A 19,397-nucleotide genomic window follows, 5' to 3' on the forward strand; every position below is an offset into this window, starting at 1 on the left:
TGATCTTAAATTCCCCTTTGGTTAAAGGGCCAATGCAGAACATTTTATATCAATATCAAATCATTTCTGGGTAACAATGAAGAACCTTACTATAAAAAGTTTTCCATTAAAATTGACAAAAATAGCTTCTAAGCAAAAGATATTTCTCAAAGAATTTTGTTAGGACTGTCTGGGAGTGGTCTTTGTTAGGACTAGCTGTTATTGGCAGAGCCATTTGGAACTCTATTATCGGTCTATTCACCAATTTCCTACCTGGTGATGTCGCCATGCAAGCGAAACACCCGCCCATGCAAACAGGCTGATTAGAAGGTCCTGTGTACATTGTATTTTAAAAGGCAACTATTAGAAAATAACACTGATATTTTTTCTTCTCACACTTTTACAGTGTTAGTTTCATTAGCTATTGTACAATAGGATAAAAAAAACTACATTACATTTTTGGGGGAGCGCATTGGGCCTTTAAACCTAATAAATTAATAGTTAGGCCTATACAACACATGTTTTATGTTGTACCAAGTAGATTTTTCACTTTGGAATTACCTATCCAAATTTCTTTCAATTGGGTTACAAGCAATTCAATACATTTCCTGTTAAGATTGGTTGGTTCCAAAAATGAAACAATGACAGACTTATTTAAGACTTACACATTAACTGGTTACAATATTGTAACCAAATCATCAATGGAAGCCTTTCCAGGCTATTGAGTATCACAGTAGACATACAGATCAGTTGGCTACACATCTGTTAGGTCAGAGACCTGCATGTACAAGTACAATGCCTAGGGTTGCAAAATTCTGGGAACGTTCAATAAATTCCCTGTTTTTTCAGAAATCAGTGAGTAGAATTTCAGTAAAGCAGACATCAAATTAAGTTTGATGAGGAAACTAACAAAAAATGTCATGCACACACAGAAAGAAGCCACTACATAATCTTACTGAGCTCAGCTTATGTGAACTATAGAATGGCAAGACCAGACAACAGAGACTGTTAAAAATGTTTATTTAACTAGGCAAGTCAGTTAAAAACGAATTCTTATTTACAATGATGGCCTACCAAAAGGCAAAATGCCTCCTGCGGGGACGGGGGCCTGGGATTAAAAAAAATTTTTAAAAATACAATATAAATATAGGACAAAACGCACATCACAACAAGAGAGACAACACAATAACTACATAAAGAGAGACCTAGCAACACAATATGGTAGCAGCACAAAACATGGTACAAACATTTTAAATGTGTCACTTGCATGTGGAGGTATTGCACCCATGGGACTGTATCCTATTTTGTGGATCAGAATATTCTGAGGTATGTTGCTGTCAACAACAATAAGCTCCTTCCAGAGTATCCTATTGGTGCTTGATGGTGTATTCAACTAACACATAAATACGATTATCTTTTATCATCCTAGACTCTCTGACCACTAGGATGATTAGAGAGAATCTTGGGTGGCGGTAATCTTTTTTACAAGCTTACAGTACAAAACCGGTCTTTCCCTGTCTACTGCTGGCACATTCTTCTACTGCTCCAAGTCCAAGTGCCCAGCAATGTGCTTCACAAAGATTGTGTGTTCAGTTCTGCCAATTGAATGGCAAAACACACTATCACGTGTTGGTAATAGCTAAAGCCAACATTCTGTAAGATGCTTACAACATCAAAGAGTGGGCCACCAACAATAATGTAAACAATAGACTATAGAGCAAATGCATCCCATGACTTTTCATTTTCAAATGGAAAATGCACTTTACCGATTGTACAACACATTAGGAACACCCATCTAAAATTGAGTTGCACCCCCTTTTGCCCTCAAAACAGCCTCTATTTGTCGGGCCATGGATGTTGGCCCATGTTGACTCCAATGCTTCCCACAGTTGTGTCAAGTTGGCTGGATGTCCTTTGGGTGGTGGACCATTCTTCATACACATGGGAAACTGCAGCATGGCAGTTCTTTACACACTCAAACTACTACCATACCCCGTTCAAAAGGCACTTAAATATTTTGTCTTGCCCATTCACCCTCTGAATGGCAACCATACACAATCCATGTCTCAATTGTCTCAAGTCGTCTTTAACCTGTCTCCTCCCCTTCATCTACACTGATTAAAGTGGATTTAACAGGTGACATCAATAAGGGCTCATAGCTTTCATCTGGATTCACATGGTCAGTCTGTCATGGAAAGAGCAGAGGTGTGTTCGAATACTCATACTAACCACGTTTATTAGTCATAGTATGGATACAGTTAGTATGCCAAAAGTTCCCGGATATCGTACTATATTTGCCAAAACATGAAGTATACAAGTAATGCACACTATTTCCGTGCTTTTAGGGCACATAATGCAATTCTTCAGAAAATGGGCGTGGCTTCACAGAGTTTTCAAATTTGAAGAAAAGGGCGGAAAATATGTAGCCGAAGTCCGACGAGAGCGGATACAAATTCGTTGCTTTAACTCAACATTATTAAAATGTTGAGTAATGTAATAAAGTAATGACTTCTCAAATAAGTTGCGTTACACGTTATGTTGGCTGACAGTTTGTTAGCTACGCTATCCTTACAAACAGCATAGCATATCATTACAGCAGTATGTACTGGGTATTTTAGCTACCTACTGTAACGTTAATTGGATACAAATACATCAAACTTGCGAGTATATTTACTTTATGCTAACTACCTACCCAACATTTATTGACTTGAATATTCACAGCTTAGTTAAGTGGTATAGTAGTTTGGGTGTGTTCGTAAATTCACTCTGGCTATCTACTCCGATTTCAGAGCACTCTCGTCTGACCGTGCCAGAGCACAGAATAACTGATGAATTTACGAACACTCAACACCCATTGAATATGGCCGGTTTCACTAAACGTTGGCAAAAAAAGCATAATTAAATTATTGCCAGCTGCATATTTACAGTTACCAATGCTCTGGATAGCATGAAAGCTGCCTAACCAGCTCTGCTAAGGCAAGTAAAATGGTCAGAGTGAGGTGTTCTCTCATTTGTGTCTGGAAGTAGCTAGCAAGTTAGCTTGGGTGCTTGACTGCTGTTGTGAGGTCAGAACGCTCGGATCAACCCTACTCCTCGGCCAGAGCGTCCAGTGTGCGCGCTGAACGCGCCGAGAGCGAAACACTCAATTTACGAACAGACAATTTGATAACGCCCTGAATTTACAAACACCCAGAGCGCACTCCACATTGAATTTACGAACACACCCGAAGTTAAGCTAGTAATTTGTTATGCTAACAAGCTAGCAAGAGGTTCCATAGCAACAGCATCAACTTCCAGTAGACAGGCGAAGAGCTAGTACGATCAACTGAAAGGATACAGTGAGTTTACAGTATACTAAAATGAACTAATATTATGTAGAATATACACTCATTAAGTATGTAGTATACAGTATGTTAGTATGGGTATTTGAACACAGCTCAGGTGTTCCTAATGTTTTCTACACTCAATGTATATCATACTGCATCTGTAATGCTCAAGGAATGACATTCATGAGAGCAACATTACTTTGATTTGAAGCCATATAAATTTGTTTACAAAGTATCTAATGCAAACAATAACATCAAACAAACAAGTATGAAATGTCCTTAGTATTTATGACATGATCTTATCAATTCACAGGGTATACTATTCATTAATAAAAATGAGACTGTGGAAATCTTAAGGTTACTTGCGTAACCCCAGTTTTATGATATTACGAGTGAGATATCTCACAGAATCTCTAAAGCAGTGTTCACATTGGCAGTTTGAAGTGACTCAAATCATATCTATTTGCTTATCCGATTCTAATCGGTTATTTTTCTTGAATAGCCAAAAAGCACATGGAACCGGATATTTCAAGCCACATTTAAAACCACTTTCGTAGGTGGTTTGAAGTCTGATACAAATCCGATTCCTGGCCATGTGACTTGTGTCTGAACGGTCAAATCTGATTTATTTGCCCTCGTGGTTTTTAGACTGTTATTCAGCATATCTTGTTGCTTGCTAGCTACTCTGTTGACAGTTTGACAAGAACATGTGGTAGCAACTAGCTTGTTAAAGTGAGGGAAAAAAGTATTTGATCCCCTGCTGATTTTGTACGTTTGCCCACTGACAAAGAAAGGATCAGTCTATAATTTTAATGGTAGGTTTACTTGAACAGTGAGCAACAGAATAACAAACAAAAAAAATCCAGAAAAACGCATCAGATACCTCTCAATCAGATATGTGCGAGGGGCTGCCATAATCGACAGCCCGGGGAACCAGTGGGTTAACTGCCTTGCTCAGGGGCAGAAAGACAGATTTTTAGCTTGTCAGCTGGGTATTCGATCCAGCAACCTTTTGGTTACTGGCCCAACGCTCTAACCACTATGCTACCACCACCAATAATCAGCCTACACTGTACACCAATGCACACACCCGCAAATGACCAGTCTGAACACACAAATCCGATTTGGTCACTTGTAACTTGCTGATTGGACAGTCAAGAGTCCAAAACAAACTTGCAAAACAGAACTGATTTGAGAATTAAGGCCTGCAGTGTGAACAAGGCTTAAGTAACTCAAATAACTAATCATACACATCTGTCGGAGAAAGACCGGTCAAGTGGCAAATGTGGCAAAAGTGGCCTAACAAGCCACATCACAAACCTCCTTTAAGAAGATGCCCTTAAAAGTGCCCAAGAGGTAGCTATAATTCTGGTGGAGTGAGCCCTCAGGCCCTGTAACCCCTTAATAGTATAGGCAAATGTACTAGACACAAATGGTGGAGTCGCTCCTCTTCCGTAGAAGGGAAAGGCAGCAGGTGGAATGCCATAATCTCCAATGCAACACAATTGTAATTGCCGCTGACCTTAGCTTGTTGCCCAACCCCGCCTTTATGCCCAACTTTGGAAAAGCCCTGGGCAAACTGTAGGCACGAATGGTGAACTGACAGTGCATGTAGTTCACTCACTCGCTTTGCAGATGTAAGGGAGACCAGTAAAGCGACTGTGAGCTTTTATTTCTTTCATCACATTCCCAGTGGGCCAGAAGTTTACATACTCAATTAGTATTTGGTAGCATTGCTTTTAAATTGTTTAACTTGGGTAAAACTTTTTGGGAAGCCTTACACAATCTTCCCAAAAAAATGTGGGTACATTTTGGCCCATTTCTCCTGACAGAGCTGGTGTAACTGAGTCAGGTGTGTAGGCCTCCTTGCTCGCACACGCTTTTTAAATTCTGCCCACAAATGTTCTATGGGATTGAGGTCAGTGCTTTGTGATGGCCACTCCAATACCTTGACTTTGTTGTCCTTAAACAACCTCTTACATCTAGACGTTCCGCTAACGGAACACCTGCTCCAATATCCAATGATAGGCGTGGCGCGAATTACAAATTCCTCAAAAATACAAAAACTTCAATTTTTCAAACAAATGACTATTTCACAGCATTTTAAAGATAAGACTCTCCTTTATCTAACCACACTGTCCGATTTCAAAAAGGCTTTACAACAAAAGCAAAACATTAGATTATGTCAGCAGAGTACCAAGCCAGAAATAATCAGACACCCATTTTTCAAGCTAGCATATAATGTCACAAAAACCCAGAAGACAGCTAAATGCAGCACTAACCTTTGATGATCTTCATCAGATGACAACCCTAGGACATTATGTTATACAATACATGCATGTTTTGTTCAATCAAGTTCATATTTATATCAAAAACCAGCTTTTTACATTAGCATGTGACGTTCAGAACTAGCATACCCCCCGCAAACTTCCGGCGAATTCACTAAGAATTTACTAAATTACTCACGATAAACGTTCACAAAAAGCATAACAATTATTTTAAGAATTATAGATACAGAACTCCTCTATGCACTCGATATGTCCGATTTTAAAATAGCTTTTTGGTGAAAGCACATTTTGCAATATTCTAAGTACATAGCCCAGGCATCACGGGCTAGCTATTTAGACACCCGGCAAGTTTAGCACTCACCAATATCAGGTTTACTATTATAAAAGTTTGATTACCTTTTGTTGTCTTCGTCAGAATGCACTCCCAGGACTGCTACTTCAATAACAAATGTTGGTTTGGTCCAAAATAATCCATCGTTATATCCGAATAGCGGCGTTTTGTTCGTGCGTCCCAGACACTATCTGAAATGGTAAATCAGGGTCGTGCGCATGGCGCAATTCGTGACAAAAAAAATCTAAATATTCCATTACCGTACTTCGAAGCATGTCAACCGCTGTTTAAAATCAATTTTTATGCCATTTTTCTCGTAAAAAAGCGATAATATTCCGACCGGGAATCTCCTTTTAGCTAAACAGAGGAAAGTAAACAAAGCTTTCGGTCGACGCGGGCACGAGCCTGAGTCTCACAGTACTGTAACCAGCCACTACCCAAACGCGCTACTTTTTTTTCAGCCAGAGCCTGCAAAGCCACGATTCAGCTTTTTACCGCCTTCTGAGACCCTATGGCAGCTGTAGGAAGTGTCACGGGACAGCTAAGATCCTCACTCTTCAATAAACAGAGACAAGAAGAACCACACCTTGTCAGACAGGCCACTTCCTGCCTGAAACCTTGTCAGGTTTTTGCCTGCCAAATGAGTTCTGTTATACACAGACACCATTCAAACAGTTTTAGAAACTTTAGGGTGTTTTCTATCCATATGTAATAAGTATATGCATATTCTAGTTACTGGGTAGGAGTGGTAACCAGATTAAATCGGGTACGTTTTTTATCCAGCCGTGAAAATACTGCCCCCTAGCCATAACAGGTTAAGCCATTTTGCCACAACTTTGGAAGTATGCTTGGGGTCATTGTTCATTTGGAAGACCCATTTGCGACCAAGCTTTAACTTCCTGACTGATGTCTTGAGATGTTGCTTCAACATATCCACGTAATTTTCCTCCCTCATGATGTCATCTATTTTGTGAAGCACCCCCACAACATGATGCTGCCACCCCCCGTGCTTCATGGTTGTGATGGTGTTCTTCGGCTTGCAAGCCTCACCCTTTTTCCTCCAAACATAACGATGGTCATTATGGCCAAACAGTTCTATTTTTGTTTCATCAGACCAGAGGACATTTCTCCAAAAAGTACAATCTTTGTCCCCATGTGCAGTTGCAAACGGTAGTCTGGCTTTTTTATGGCAATTTTGGAGCAGTGGCTTCTTCCTTGCTGAGCGGCCTTTCAGGTTACATCAATATAGGACTCGTTTTACTGTGGATATAGATACTTTTGCCCAGTTTCCTCCAGCATCTTCACAAGGTCCTTTGCTGTTGTTCTGGGATTGATTTGCACTTTTCGCACCAAAGTACGTTCATCTCTAGGAAACAGAACACGTCTCCTTCCTGAGCGGTATGACGGCTGTGTGGTCCCATGGTGTTTATACTTGCATACTACTGTTTCTGTACAAACGTGGTACCTACAGGCGTTTGGAAACTGCTCCCAAGGATGAACCAGACTTGTGGTCTACAATTGTTTTCTGAGGTCTTGGCTGATTTCTTTTGATTTTCCCATGATATCAAGCAAAGAGGCACTGAGTTTGAAAGTAGGCCTTGAAATACATCCACAGGTACACCTTCAATTGACTCAAATGATGTCAATTAGCCTATCAGAAGCTTCTAAAGCCAAGACATCATTTTCTGGAATTTTCCAAGCTGTTTAAAGGCACAGTCAACTTAGTATGTAAACTTCTGACCCACTGGAATTGTGATAGTGAGTTATACGTGAAATAATCTGTCTGTAAATAATTGTTGGAAAAATAACTTGTGTCATGGACAAAGTAGATGTCCTAACTGACTTGCAAAACTATAGTTTGTTAACAAGAAATTTGTGGAGTGGTTGAAAAACTAGTTTTAATGACTCCAACCTAAGTGTATGTAAACTTCTGACTTCAACTGTGTCTGAAAATAACCATCCTTAAGGTCGACTGAGGTGAACCAGTTGCCTCAATGAATAGAGCGAGACAGCACGTTGAACATAAGCATAGAGAATGTGAACTTCTTCAGATAGCTGTTGAGGACTCGTAGGTCTCCTCCCCCTTTTTGGGAACCAGGAATCACCAGGAATAGAAGCCGAAATGGCTCTCTGCCGCTGGTATTGCCCTGATAGTCCCATAAAAGAGAGGAGATTTCCTGCTCTAGTATGCATGCAGAGTCACGTCACCACTGATTTTAACATTTTGTTGAAAACGGGTGGTCCCAGAGCAAACTGCAGTCTGTACCCCTTCGTAACCGTGGACGAGACCTAGGGCTGGACTGCGAACGTACGTCAGTTCCCTGCTTTGGTGGCGAGTAGCCTACAGGTTGGTAGACTCTTGCTCACCAGTGGTGCCAAAGGCGATGGAGCGAGTATCCTTTCTATTGTATTTTTGCTTTGTACTTGGCATGACGCCTGGATACAGCAGACACTTTTTATTGAAAAGGGCAGTGATGACACACTGGAACAGTGTTTGGGGGCGACTGACAATTGGGGCTCTATTCAATCTGTAAAGCTGTAAAGAATCCGCAAAACAAATGTACAGGTAATTTCTGATTGAGCCGACATAAGCAGTGTTTACCGTGAATGCAGTCTCCGCTAAAACGGGAACATTGCCGTAATGCGGAACTTCTACGATGCAGATTGAATAGAGCCCTTAGTCCTCCTGCCCCGGCTGATTCAACTAGAGCCGGGTGGAGAGCTGTGGCAAGGAGAGCACTTGGGGTAGAGTGGATTCCCTCAGTCTTCCTTGAGAGCAAAAGTATGAGAATGGATCACTGCACAAAGGGAAGGGCTCCAGGAGCATAGATGTGCCTCTCCCCCATTGTCTTTGCTCTACCCTAGAGGTGGCAGCCCAGAACACGGGGTGAACTGTGGGCTGCACCTCTCTGCAACAGGGGGCCCTTATTTGGGGATCCAAACTGTAATGTCGATTCCTGCTTCGTCACTGGGAGTTACCCTTAGGAAGCCCTGGTGCCACCGAATTGCCCTCTCCCTGCCACAGCCTCCTTTTTTATAAGTTCTCACTTCTGCCAAATGGCGCAGACAGCCTGCATGGCACAGCCTTGAATGGTGCCGATACCCCTGGAGGCACGGTGGTTGAGTTCTGTGACCACACAGATATCATTCCGAAGGTCTGGGTTAGGCCTGCCGAAAGCTAGGAGATTATGCATATCTAGCTAATTGGCTTGGTAAGCCAGAAGTAGGGATGTAACGTTCAACGCCCAACCAGAACGTATGGCAGACGCGTAGACCTTTTGGTAGATGGATGCGGGGCCTCGTTCCGTCTTACCAGGGAGAGAAGTGCCTGTTAGTGACAGGGTACTGGGGTTGAGGTGCTTGGCCATTGACGGCTCGACCACCGGTGATTTGCTCCTCCATATCCTTGATATTCATGCTGGCAAAAAGTCTGGTTTGGACCTTGCCGGTCAAGCATTTGTCCCAATTGTGTTTGGCTTCTGCCACGCAAGCTTGGAGTAGTTGCTTGCCTTCAACGGTGCATGAGGGGAGTTTCCTCCCGTCGTACCAGTCCCTCTTCGACGGAGGATGTTAGCAGCAAAGTCGTCGAACACTGCTTCAAAGTCTTCAAGACCCAGGCAAATGACACACAGGAGGTGCGTGTCCTTGCCTGATATGGTGCCTCTGCTTGGACAGAGATGTGCAGGTGCTGGACCAGGGGCCAAGGGCTTGCTCTGTAACCCTTGGGTTGAGCTAACAGGCTCCATGGCTCCAAAAAACAGCTAATCTGAGAACAAACATAAATGTAACTAGCATTCGCCACTTGGGCTAGTAGCCTAGCTAGTTAGCAATGTGCTAACTGGAGAAGCTAATACTTAATGTGAACGTAGCTAGCGTTCACCTCGTGAGCTAGTAGCCTAGCTAGTTGGCACAAACTAAAGGAAGCAAGCACTATGTTGGTCATGCAGCGAACACAAGCGTGGCTCTCAACCAATAAAAGTGAAGCTAGGATGATCGGTCTAGTCAACAAGCCACAGTAGTGGGTTGAACTAAACCTGAGCGCAAGCTAGTAATTCTTCCCATCCAGGTAGAAAAACTAGTCGGTAGGATAACCAAGTCTCAGCAGCTAGCCATGTGACGCGAGCTACCACAGGTGACATAGAGAAGAAAAAGCGGCAAACCAAATTTTTACCAGAAGCAAAAACGTTCCCAACACAAAAGAAGAGAGCTGAATAAACTGTGCTTGGCGGCGTAACCTTGCAGCACTGGAAAAGAGATCAAGTGCTGAGAAGAGCTAGAGTATAACTCTTCTGCGAGAAAGCGATGAGAGAATGTGGCTCTTTAGTATGAGGGGGAGGGGCTCCCTCATAAGCCACTCGACCTGTGTGTCTCTGACTGGCGTGCATGATTGGTTCTTCAAGATCATTAAGAGTGAGGTAAGGGGGGTATTTTACTTGAATACGATTGGAAATTAATGTTGAAAGTTCAATTTTTTTATTCTAAAACTGCCAATAAATTGGGTGTTAGTTTCAACTTGCATTGTATCAAGAGGACAACTTGTATTAGACAGCCAGCTACATTTTGGATTGTTGCATTTTGCTTCAAGAGGGTCACCAATGTGGAAAGGTAAACGCAACACTATTTTGTTAAATCACTCATATTGATTAGGGATGCACCGATATCCGGTGAAGTTATCTACCCACCTCGTTCCTTTCTTTTAGCATGTGCATGTAGTAAGTACACCATCATGCTTTCAGGATACGTGTCTTTTCAGATCGCACAATGATTGTTTAGTTGTGGACACTACATCACCGCACTCCCTCTCTTACTCTTGGTCCTCATCTTTGTAAGTCACCTTGAATTTGAACCTGTGTGTTTTATCAGTTTCTTTATGAAAATATTTTGCAAACTCCATGGCAGTAGCTAAAGAAAGGGGCTATAGCAGTGTAGCAGTATAGCTTCCGTCCCTCTCCTCGCCCCTACCTGGGCTCGAACCAGGGACCCTCTGCACACATCGACAACAATCTCCCACAAAGCATCGTTACTTATCGCTCCACAAAAACCGCGGCCATTGCAGAGCAAGGGAAACAACTACTTCAAGGTCTCAGAGCGAGTGACGTCACCGATTGAAACGCTATTAGTGCGCACCCCGCTAACTACCTAGCCATTTCACACCGGTTACAGCAGCAAAAACTATACAAGTAGACTACAAATGCATGCTGGGCCGGGCATGCCCTGAGCTTGTGAAGTGACCACTACTGGAGCGAAATTGGAGTGGGCAAGAAGGCTAATGATGCTCCAGCCTTTGGGAATCTCGCTCCGTGCTCCAGTCAAATTGGGCACGCTCCGCTCCTCGCTCTGCTCCACATACTGTGGGTAGAAGAGAATCAAGTAAAGACAGTGGTCTAGATTCTAGGAGGCTGCAGAAACGGGGAAGAAACAAAACAGTTGCTTTGTTATTTAACTTAAAACGAATCACGACCCGACATAGTATATTAACACTAACAAGGGTTGGCTGTTAATTGACTCTCAAATCCATGTATCGGTGTGAGGCAAGTGACTTATAGAGAGCCAGCCCTGACTTCTCCATGCCATTGGAGTTCGAAAATGAGAGCAAGAGTTCAAAGTCCTACAACCTCCAGCGCAGTATGACAAAATCAACAGTACAAAACCAAAGATATTAAACTGTTTTAAGCAATTGATCTTGTGTCATTGGCTATAAAGTTGTTTATTAACATCAACAATCTGAGGTCAAAAGGATGTGTAACCCCCCAATTCGAGGAGGTCAAAACATGAGTTTGTGTAAGTAGTTGATGATTCTACAAGTGTAGAGAATCACTGTACCATCGAAACCTCTGTGAAATATATTTTCAATAACCGAAAGTAAAAATGACAAGAACTACTGGAAGCATAGAAAAAGAGCACATATTACACATATAACGCTTCTTAGACATGCTTTCAATGAGAATGACATATACCATTCTAATTTCTATTTGGTCAGGTAACCCCCAAAACATGTTTAAATGATTCAATATTTTAATCTAGGGTTATAGTAAATTAAGCAAATCCACAGATTGTTGGAACAATCACATATTGATCGCTAGTTTAACCATTTTGAGAGACTAAAAATGCTCGTATTCACAATTGAAACGGGAGCTCTAGAAATAGTTTCCATAGTGACTGTGCAGCAGCACCCTTTGCCCTCCCTACTCTGAGTACGATTGTGTGATATTTAGCTGTGGTTATATTCACATTTTCTGAAATGAGGTTATTATCTATGACCACTCTTTACACTTTATGCGTCAGGACAGACAAACTACAGAGACAAGCCTACCATAACCTACACATATGCTTAAACATATGTATGTATATTAAATTAGCCAACAATTTAGAACTACAGGAGCGAAAGGTAACAGAAGCTGGTCGTCAGAAGTCCTAAACAAAAAAAGAAGGATTTCCTTATAGCTTCATACAGTAGCCTAAAGCCGATACTGTGTTGCCCTACATAGCCCAGTCAAACATGAGCTTCACACCAAAGACTCTATGAAAAACCTGCTGTTTCTCAGAAAACTGGAGCTTATCAACTTCACCGGCGAGAGTAGTACTTGTATACTTACCGTTTGCAGACAGTCATTTGCCAGCCGGTATCCCTATTTGTCACGGTAGTATCTCCTCAATAATCGCAGTTCACTTCAGCTCGACATTGAATCGTCTCGCGGCACTATGATCTGACCATGTGACCAGGTAAACCGCTCTTCCACGTGATACAATATTATAGTCAAAGATGATGGATAAATAAAGATGTCCCACTCAGTCCGTTTAACATTTAAAAAACTGTCAGTTCCGGTCTGCTTAACGGGGTGGCTCTCCCATAGGCAACAATGTATTACAGCTGGGTCTGGTCCGTCAAATACAGTCATTGGTCTGGTCTGTTTGACACTGGGCACATACGTAAATTCAACGTCTATTCCAAGTTGGTGACGTGGAAACAACGTTGATTCAACCAGTATTTGCCGAATGTGTTAGTTCATTGACTGTATATGAATCAGAAAAACGAGGGAGTGGGATGTCTCGCTTCCTCTTCCAAATCTGTTTTTGACCAATATCATGTTCCACACAGATTCACTCTGGAGTGGCAGAGTGCGCTCTGGGCGTGTGTAAATTAGGAGCATTGTTAGATTGTCCGTTCGTAAATTCCGTGTATTTCGCACTAGGAGCGCACACTGGACGCTCTGGCCGAGGAGTAGGGTTGATCCGTGCGTTCTGACTTCATAACGGCAGTCAAGCAGCCAAGCTAACTGGCTAAAGTTGGCTAGCTTGCTAGCTACTTCCAGACACAATTGAGAAAACACCTCTGAACATTTATCTCGCCCTAGCAGAGCTTGTTAGTGTGTTCATGTTACCAAGAGGGTTCGTGCCTTTAACTGTGTTACTGGCAACAATTTAATAAAAACATTTAGCTAATGTGTACTTATACACGTCATAACAAACTGAGTTTGGGCATTCATAAATTCTTCAATTATTCTCCGCTCTGGCACTCTCAACCAGAGTGCTCTGAAATCGGAGTAGATTGCCAAGGTGAGTTTAAGAACACACCCTTACTCTGGCTGTGTATTTATCAATAAAGCTTCACAAAACGGTGCAAACACATTACATTTTACATTTTAGTCATTTAGCAGACGCTCTTATCCAGAGCGACTTACAGTAGTGAATGCATACATTTCATACAATTTCATACATTTTTTTCTGTGCTGGCCCCCCGTGGGAATCGAACCCACAACCCTGGCGTTGCAAACACCATGCTCTACATCCGGGTTAGGGGAGGGTTTGGCCGGGGGGCTTCCTTGGCTCATCGCGCTCTAGCAACTCGTGGCGGGTCGGGCGCCTGCAAGCTGACTCCGGTCGTCAATTGAACAGTGTTTCCTCCGACACATTTGTACGGCTGACTTATGGGTTAAGCGAGCAGTGTGTTAAGAAGCAGCGCGGAGTGGTGGGTCATGTTTCGGAGGACGCATATCTCGACCTTCGAGCCCGTTGGGGAGTTGCAGCGATGAGACAAGGTCGTAAACTACCAATTGGATATCAGGAAAATGTGTAAAACATTTTTTTTTAAGTGTTATATGGGAAATGTCTCTTACGTATGGAGTTGCTATAGGAGTTGATGACGGTGTGTATCTGGTTGGGGGACAGAGGGCAGCCGTAGATAGAACTCAGGGTGCTGTAGTCCTCAGTGGTCAGGTCTGGAGGGCCGATGGCCGGGGCAGTGCACACCGTCACGTTAAAGTCCACCCTGCCATGACCCTGAGCCTTGCTACTGTTCTCCTTACAGAATGGAACCTCAAACAAGGGCTGTGTGTGTGCCAGCAGCAGTAGTAGCAGTGTGCGGCTGTGTTGGAAGTTCTGCAGAGTGTGATGGCCCTTCTCCAGGGCCTCCCTGAAACAACACAGTGTATCCTCCACATCCAGAGGAACACACACCACACACATGGCCCGGCGCACCTCAGAGAGTTCAAGGAGCTCAGCGTTTGGGTTGGTGGGAGTGTTGCACCCTCGTCTGGGGGCAGGCACAGCAGGGGGAGTCCAGCAATTCAGCAGCTGTCTCCCTGCATAGTTCTTATTGGTGATCTTCTCTCCAGTGAGGTTCTGCGTTTTGATGAAGTGTGGCTGAGGGACCGGAGGTCCTCCGAAGTAGCTGATCCTCTCTAGCAGTCTCCTCTGAGCGTGGACCAGGATAGGAGTGATCATGTGGGTGTAGCGCTCTCGTGTGTGTGAGTTGAAGAGCAGGGCGAGGTGAGCCAGAGTCTCCCAGCGAGCCTCGAGGTAGAGCAGCTCAAGGGTGTGAAGGATGAGGCTCCTGATCCATCTCAGGTCCACCAGGGTACCGTCATCCAGAGGGGCGGAGAAATGCATGCTGGCCTCCATCTCCTCATCCTCCAATTCAAACACCTGCCAGAGCTGCATCGTCTCCATCATGTTCATGACGAGGTCTGTAGCCAGCTCAAACAAAGGGGTGAGGACAGTGTAGAGCTGGTCCAATGTTAAAGGGATGGGGGGCTCCATGGATGCACCCCTGTCTACTAGTAGAGTGATGGTACAGCCCTGGTCCCATAGTGTCCGACACACACACTGCAACGTTGTCCAGTGGCCCCCACGATGGGCAAGTACCATGGCTCTGCGGAGGTGCAGGGCAGCCTTGTTGAGTGACTCTAGCAGCTGAGTGGCGGTGCGTCTGGTCGGGGAGGTGGTCATCACTGAGGGCTCACTATAGTCCGAGTCCACAGCCGGCTGGGTACGGGGAGAGTCCTGCTCACTGTCCTGCTCACTGCTCTCTGTCGTGTTGAAGTCCTCTCCACTGGTGGTGGTGGCAGCCTGTCCGCTCTCCTTGGCCTTGTGGAGGATGGCTCTGAGGCAGGGCTGGGGCGTGGCTTTGGGGGGCGGGGGAATCAGGTCAGGGACTCCGATGTGCTGATGCATGTTCCTCCACCTCACCAGAGTACCAGAGTGGGCCAGGGAGAACAACAACGGAGGCAGCTGGCTGTAGCTGTGTTGTAGGGCCCCAAGGCCCTGGTGGTTCTCCAGGCTCCTTCTCAGTAGTCCCAGGTGAGCCCTGGCGATGCTAAGGTTGAGGTGACACCTCCACAGCCACTCCTCAGAACACACCTGTCTCAGACGCCTCCGACGCTGGTGACGGCGCACCAGGGGGGCTAGCTGGTTCAGCATGGTGTCCACCGCCTTACACTCCCTCTCTGTGTTCTGTGCTTTCAGAGCAGTCAGTTGTTTCAAACACAAAGTTTGATTTGGCTGCTGGGGGGCAAGAAGACCCCAGCTCCACTAAAACCATTGACAACTACATGCCGTTTTCAAGGGATTGTTAAATAAATCGTATAACTATTTGGTTTTAATATAATCACCTCTTAAAGAGCACAGTCGGAACCACAGGAGGCTGGTTGCACCTTAATTGGGGAGAACGGGCTCGCGGTAATGGCTGGAGAGGAATTGTTGAATGGTATCAAATACATCCAAAACATGGTTTCCATTTGTTTGATGCCTTTCTATTTGAGTCTTTTCAGACATTATTATGAGCTGTTCTCCCCTCAGCAGCCACCACTGGCTTTGAACTACACATTTCCAATGAGTCCACGTTTACCCAAGTAGCACAACACGTTCCTGGAACCTAAATCAACATTGAACTTAAGATGGGAAAGGTTATATATTGGTGTTGCAAAAACAAGCGTTGTAAAAATATCCTCTCAACATTCCTAAACAAACGTTTAAAAATAAATGTATTTCAAACCTATTCCAATGTATCCAATAGGTTGGGATTTGGTACTGTTTGACACATACGAGAAGGAACTCTTGGCCAACGTTTATAAACGTAGGTTTCAAAATAAACGTTTAAAAATAAATGTATTTGAAACTTATTCCAACGTAGCCAATAGGTAGGGATTTGGTACTGTTTGACACGTACGAAAGGGAACTCTTGGCCAACGTTTATAAACGTTGTCACTAGGTTTCAAAATGAACTTTTGCTTGTACTCCCATTGCCATAGAAACGCACAGTTCTGTCAACTTGTTTGCGGAATACTGATACGCGCGACCACTTGAGTGCATACAAGACGCTCTTTACTAACTGGTCACTTGGTAATTTTTTATATCTGATAACATGTAACATTAGCTTTTAATTATGTAATTAGTGTTGATGTTCGATTATTAACCAACTGAATGCCTGGAGTTAGCTAGCTAACGTTAAGTAAGTTAACGTTTTAGTACAAGGTAACGTTAGCTATCGTTAGCTTACCTAACTCAGTTGACTCACGTAACGTTAACCAAGTTGACTAACGTTAGAATAAACTAGGCTTACAGCGTTAACACTATCTAACTTTACTGTTCTGCCAGACAGCTGACCAGCCGTAACGTTACCCCACCGTGGTAAAAATAGTTTCAGATTGGATATTCAACGGATATTCGTGCTTTCAAACCACTGGAGCCACAGACTCCAAATAAGTGTCATGATGTTGGAAAGTTGCGCACAACATTGCACAGGTCTTATTTTCACGATTTGGACCTTAATTCGCTTTGCAAAGCTAATAAACATGTAGAAATGTGAGCAGCATTTTGTATTCCTAGTTTAATTAGTTATAGAGTGTAAACAAAGTACAAACTTTTTTTACATTTGAATTTCAATAGCTCCTTGGTCATGTGACCTACTGACTTCAAACATGGTTCAGAATGTACACTCAGTGGGCCTACACATTGCACACCCTTTAGTTTGTCCATTTTCATCTAACGCAATTTTACATTCATTTTCAATGTTTTTCAAGGTTTCCAATTTCAATAGCTCCTTGGTCATGTGACCTACTGACCTCAAACAAGGTTCAGACTGTTCACTCACTACCCTTCTATATTGCACACCCTTTAATTTGTCAATTTTCATCTCACACGTTTTTAAATAAAAAAATGTATCTTCAGACTTTCAATAGCTTCTTGGTCGTGTGACCTACTGGACTCAAATAAGGTTCAGAATGTACAATCAGTGGGCCTACACATTGCACACCCTTTAGTTTGTCCATTTTCATCTCACATGATTTTACATGAATTTTTCGAAATTTTACATTTCAATAGCTCCTTGGTCATGTGACCTACTGACTTCAAACAAGGTTCAGAATGTCCACTGACTAGCCTTCTATATTGCACACCCTTTAGTTTGTCCAATTTCATCTCACACGTTTTTACATACATTTTTAAATGTTCTCATTTCAATAGCTCCTTGGACATGTGACCTACTGGACTCAAATAAGGTTCAGAATGTACAATCAGCGGGCCTACACATTGTACACCATTTAGTTTGTGCATTTTCTTCTCACACGATTTTACATTAATTTTGTAAACGTTCTAATTTCAATAGCTCTTTGGTCACTCACACACCTATTCACTTGGGCCTTCTCCCTGGGGCCTTCCTGACCTCCAGGCAGGCCCCCATTGACCTGGTGACTTCTGACTCCAGGCCTCTAGGCCTACACTCCCTGCCCGCCTGCCTGCCCCTTCCCCGGGCCTGAGTGTATAACTTACACCCTGGAACTACAGACCTCCAGGCCTCCACACCTACTCTCCCTACCCGGTCAACACCCTTCTCCTTTGGCCTTAGAGTATAGCTTACTCCCTGTAATTACTAAGGCCAAGGAAGAGAGGTGTTGACCGGGTAGGGAGAGTAGGTGTGGAGGTCTGTAGTTCCAGGGTGTAAGCTATACTCTAAGACGTCTACAGTCCCGCTGTCAGGAACCATGTGCACAGAGCCTGTTACGGGTTAACAGGTGCACGTGGTTCCTGACAGCGGAACTGTAGACGTCTAATTCCAAACAGGATCTGTGCACCTGGTAACCCGAAACAGGCTCTGTGTTCCTGGTGATCCGCCCGCTTTTATGCGCTCAGAGGCTAAGTCCCCAACCCAACCTCCACAGCCTGAGTGCTGCCCCCAGCCCCTGAGTCCAGCCGCCCATGCTCGGACTCTGAGTGCTCCCCGCCTTGGGGGATTCCTCCTCATGCACCTGGTGACCTTTTGACTTCCACAGCAAGTCCCAACCTGACTCACAGTCCCACCAGAGGACGGGCCCGGGCGGATGGGCGACCACCACCGAGTCCCTTATCTATCCAGAGCCCAATGTCAATGTCTTATGCCTTCTACCCACCTGCCTGGTCTCTCACATTGTGTCTGGCCTCTGGCCCCTGGCTCTTCTCCGTGCACCTGGTAACCCATAAGTAAAGAAGGAGGTGGAGGAAGATGCCTTCCATCCCCGACAAAAGCTTGGATTGAGAGCTGACTTTCAATAGATCGCAGCAAGTGAGCTGCTCTGCTATGTACGAAACCCTGATCCAGAATCAGGTTGTCTACGAATGATTTAGCACCAGGTTCCCCACAAACATGCGGTGCGCATCAGGAGAGGGGCAGCAACTCATCTGGCCGCACCGCAACCCTGTCACGAACGGCTCTACTCACCTGCCAAAAGAGGCTATCCCGACGGCCGAGGCCTCCCACTTATTCTACACCTCTTATGGCTCTTCACTTTGTCAGACTAGAGTCAAGCTCAACAGGGTCTTCTTTCCCCGCTGATTCCGCCAAGCCCATTCCCTTGGCTGTGGTTTCGCGAGATAGTAAGTAGGGACAGTGGGAATCTCGTTCATCCATTCATGTGCGTCACTAATTAGATGATGAGGCATTTGGCTAGCTCAAGAGACTTAATTATGTCCCGCCGTTTACCCCCCGCTTCATCGAATTTCCTCACTTTGACATGAGGGGGTCACAGCCACCCTGAAGGTAGTTTAAGTTTGACCGCAAAGGGTATCATGCTACAGTCAGATATCATCAAATTGACATCCATTCGAGTCACGCCCGGTGGTATCATCACAGTCTTTTCTGTCTTATAAAATGGACATCAGTTGCCGCTACTAACCTTCAGCGGACTTTAACTGGGTTTTTACACCCAATCGACATCAATA

At 44.1% G+C, this 19,397-nt stretch overlaps 1 protein-coding gene across 3 annotated transcripts in view; it reads right to left on the minus strand.

Moving 5' to 3' along the window:
• The window catches only part of LOC106578699 (phosphatidate phosphatase LPIN2), a 47,520-nt gene extending 34,869 nt beyond the window's left edge, over positions 1-12,651 (minus strand). For 2 of the 3 annotated variants that reach the window (XM_014157809.3, XM_014157807.3), the window contains exon 1: positions 12,521-12,651. The gene's annotated coding sequence lies outside the window, so the exon portion shown is untranslated. The remainder of the gene's footprint in view (positions 1-12,520) is intronic. The other variant, XM_082965675.1, reaches the window with a different exon arrangement.
• Positions 12,652-19,397: the final 6,746 nt, after the last annotated feature.

The sequence above is a fragment of the Salmo salar genome, chromosome 19 (genome assembly GCF_965601325.2).
Source record: "Salmo salar chromosome 19, fSalSal1, whole genome shotgun sequence".
NCBI classification, from domain to species: domain Eukaryota; kingdom Metazoa; phylum Chordata; class Actinopteri; order Salmoniformes; family Salmonidae; genus Salmo; species Salmo salar.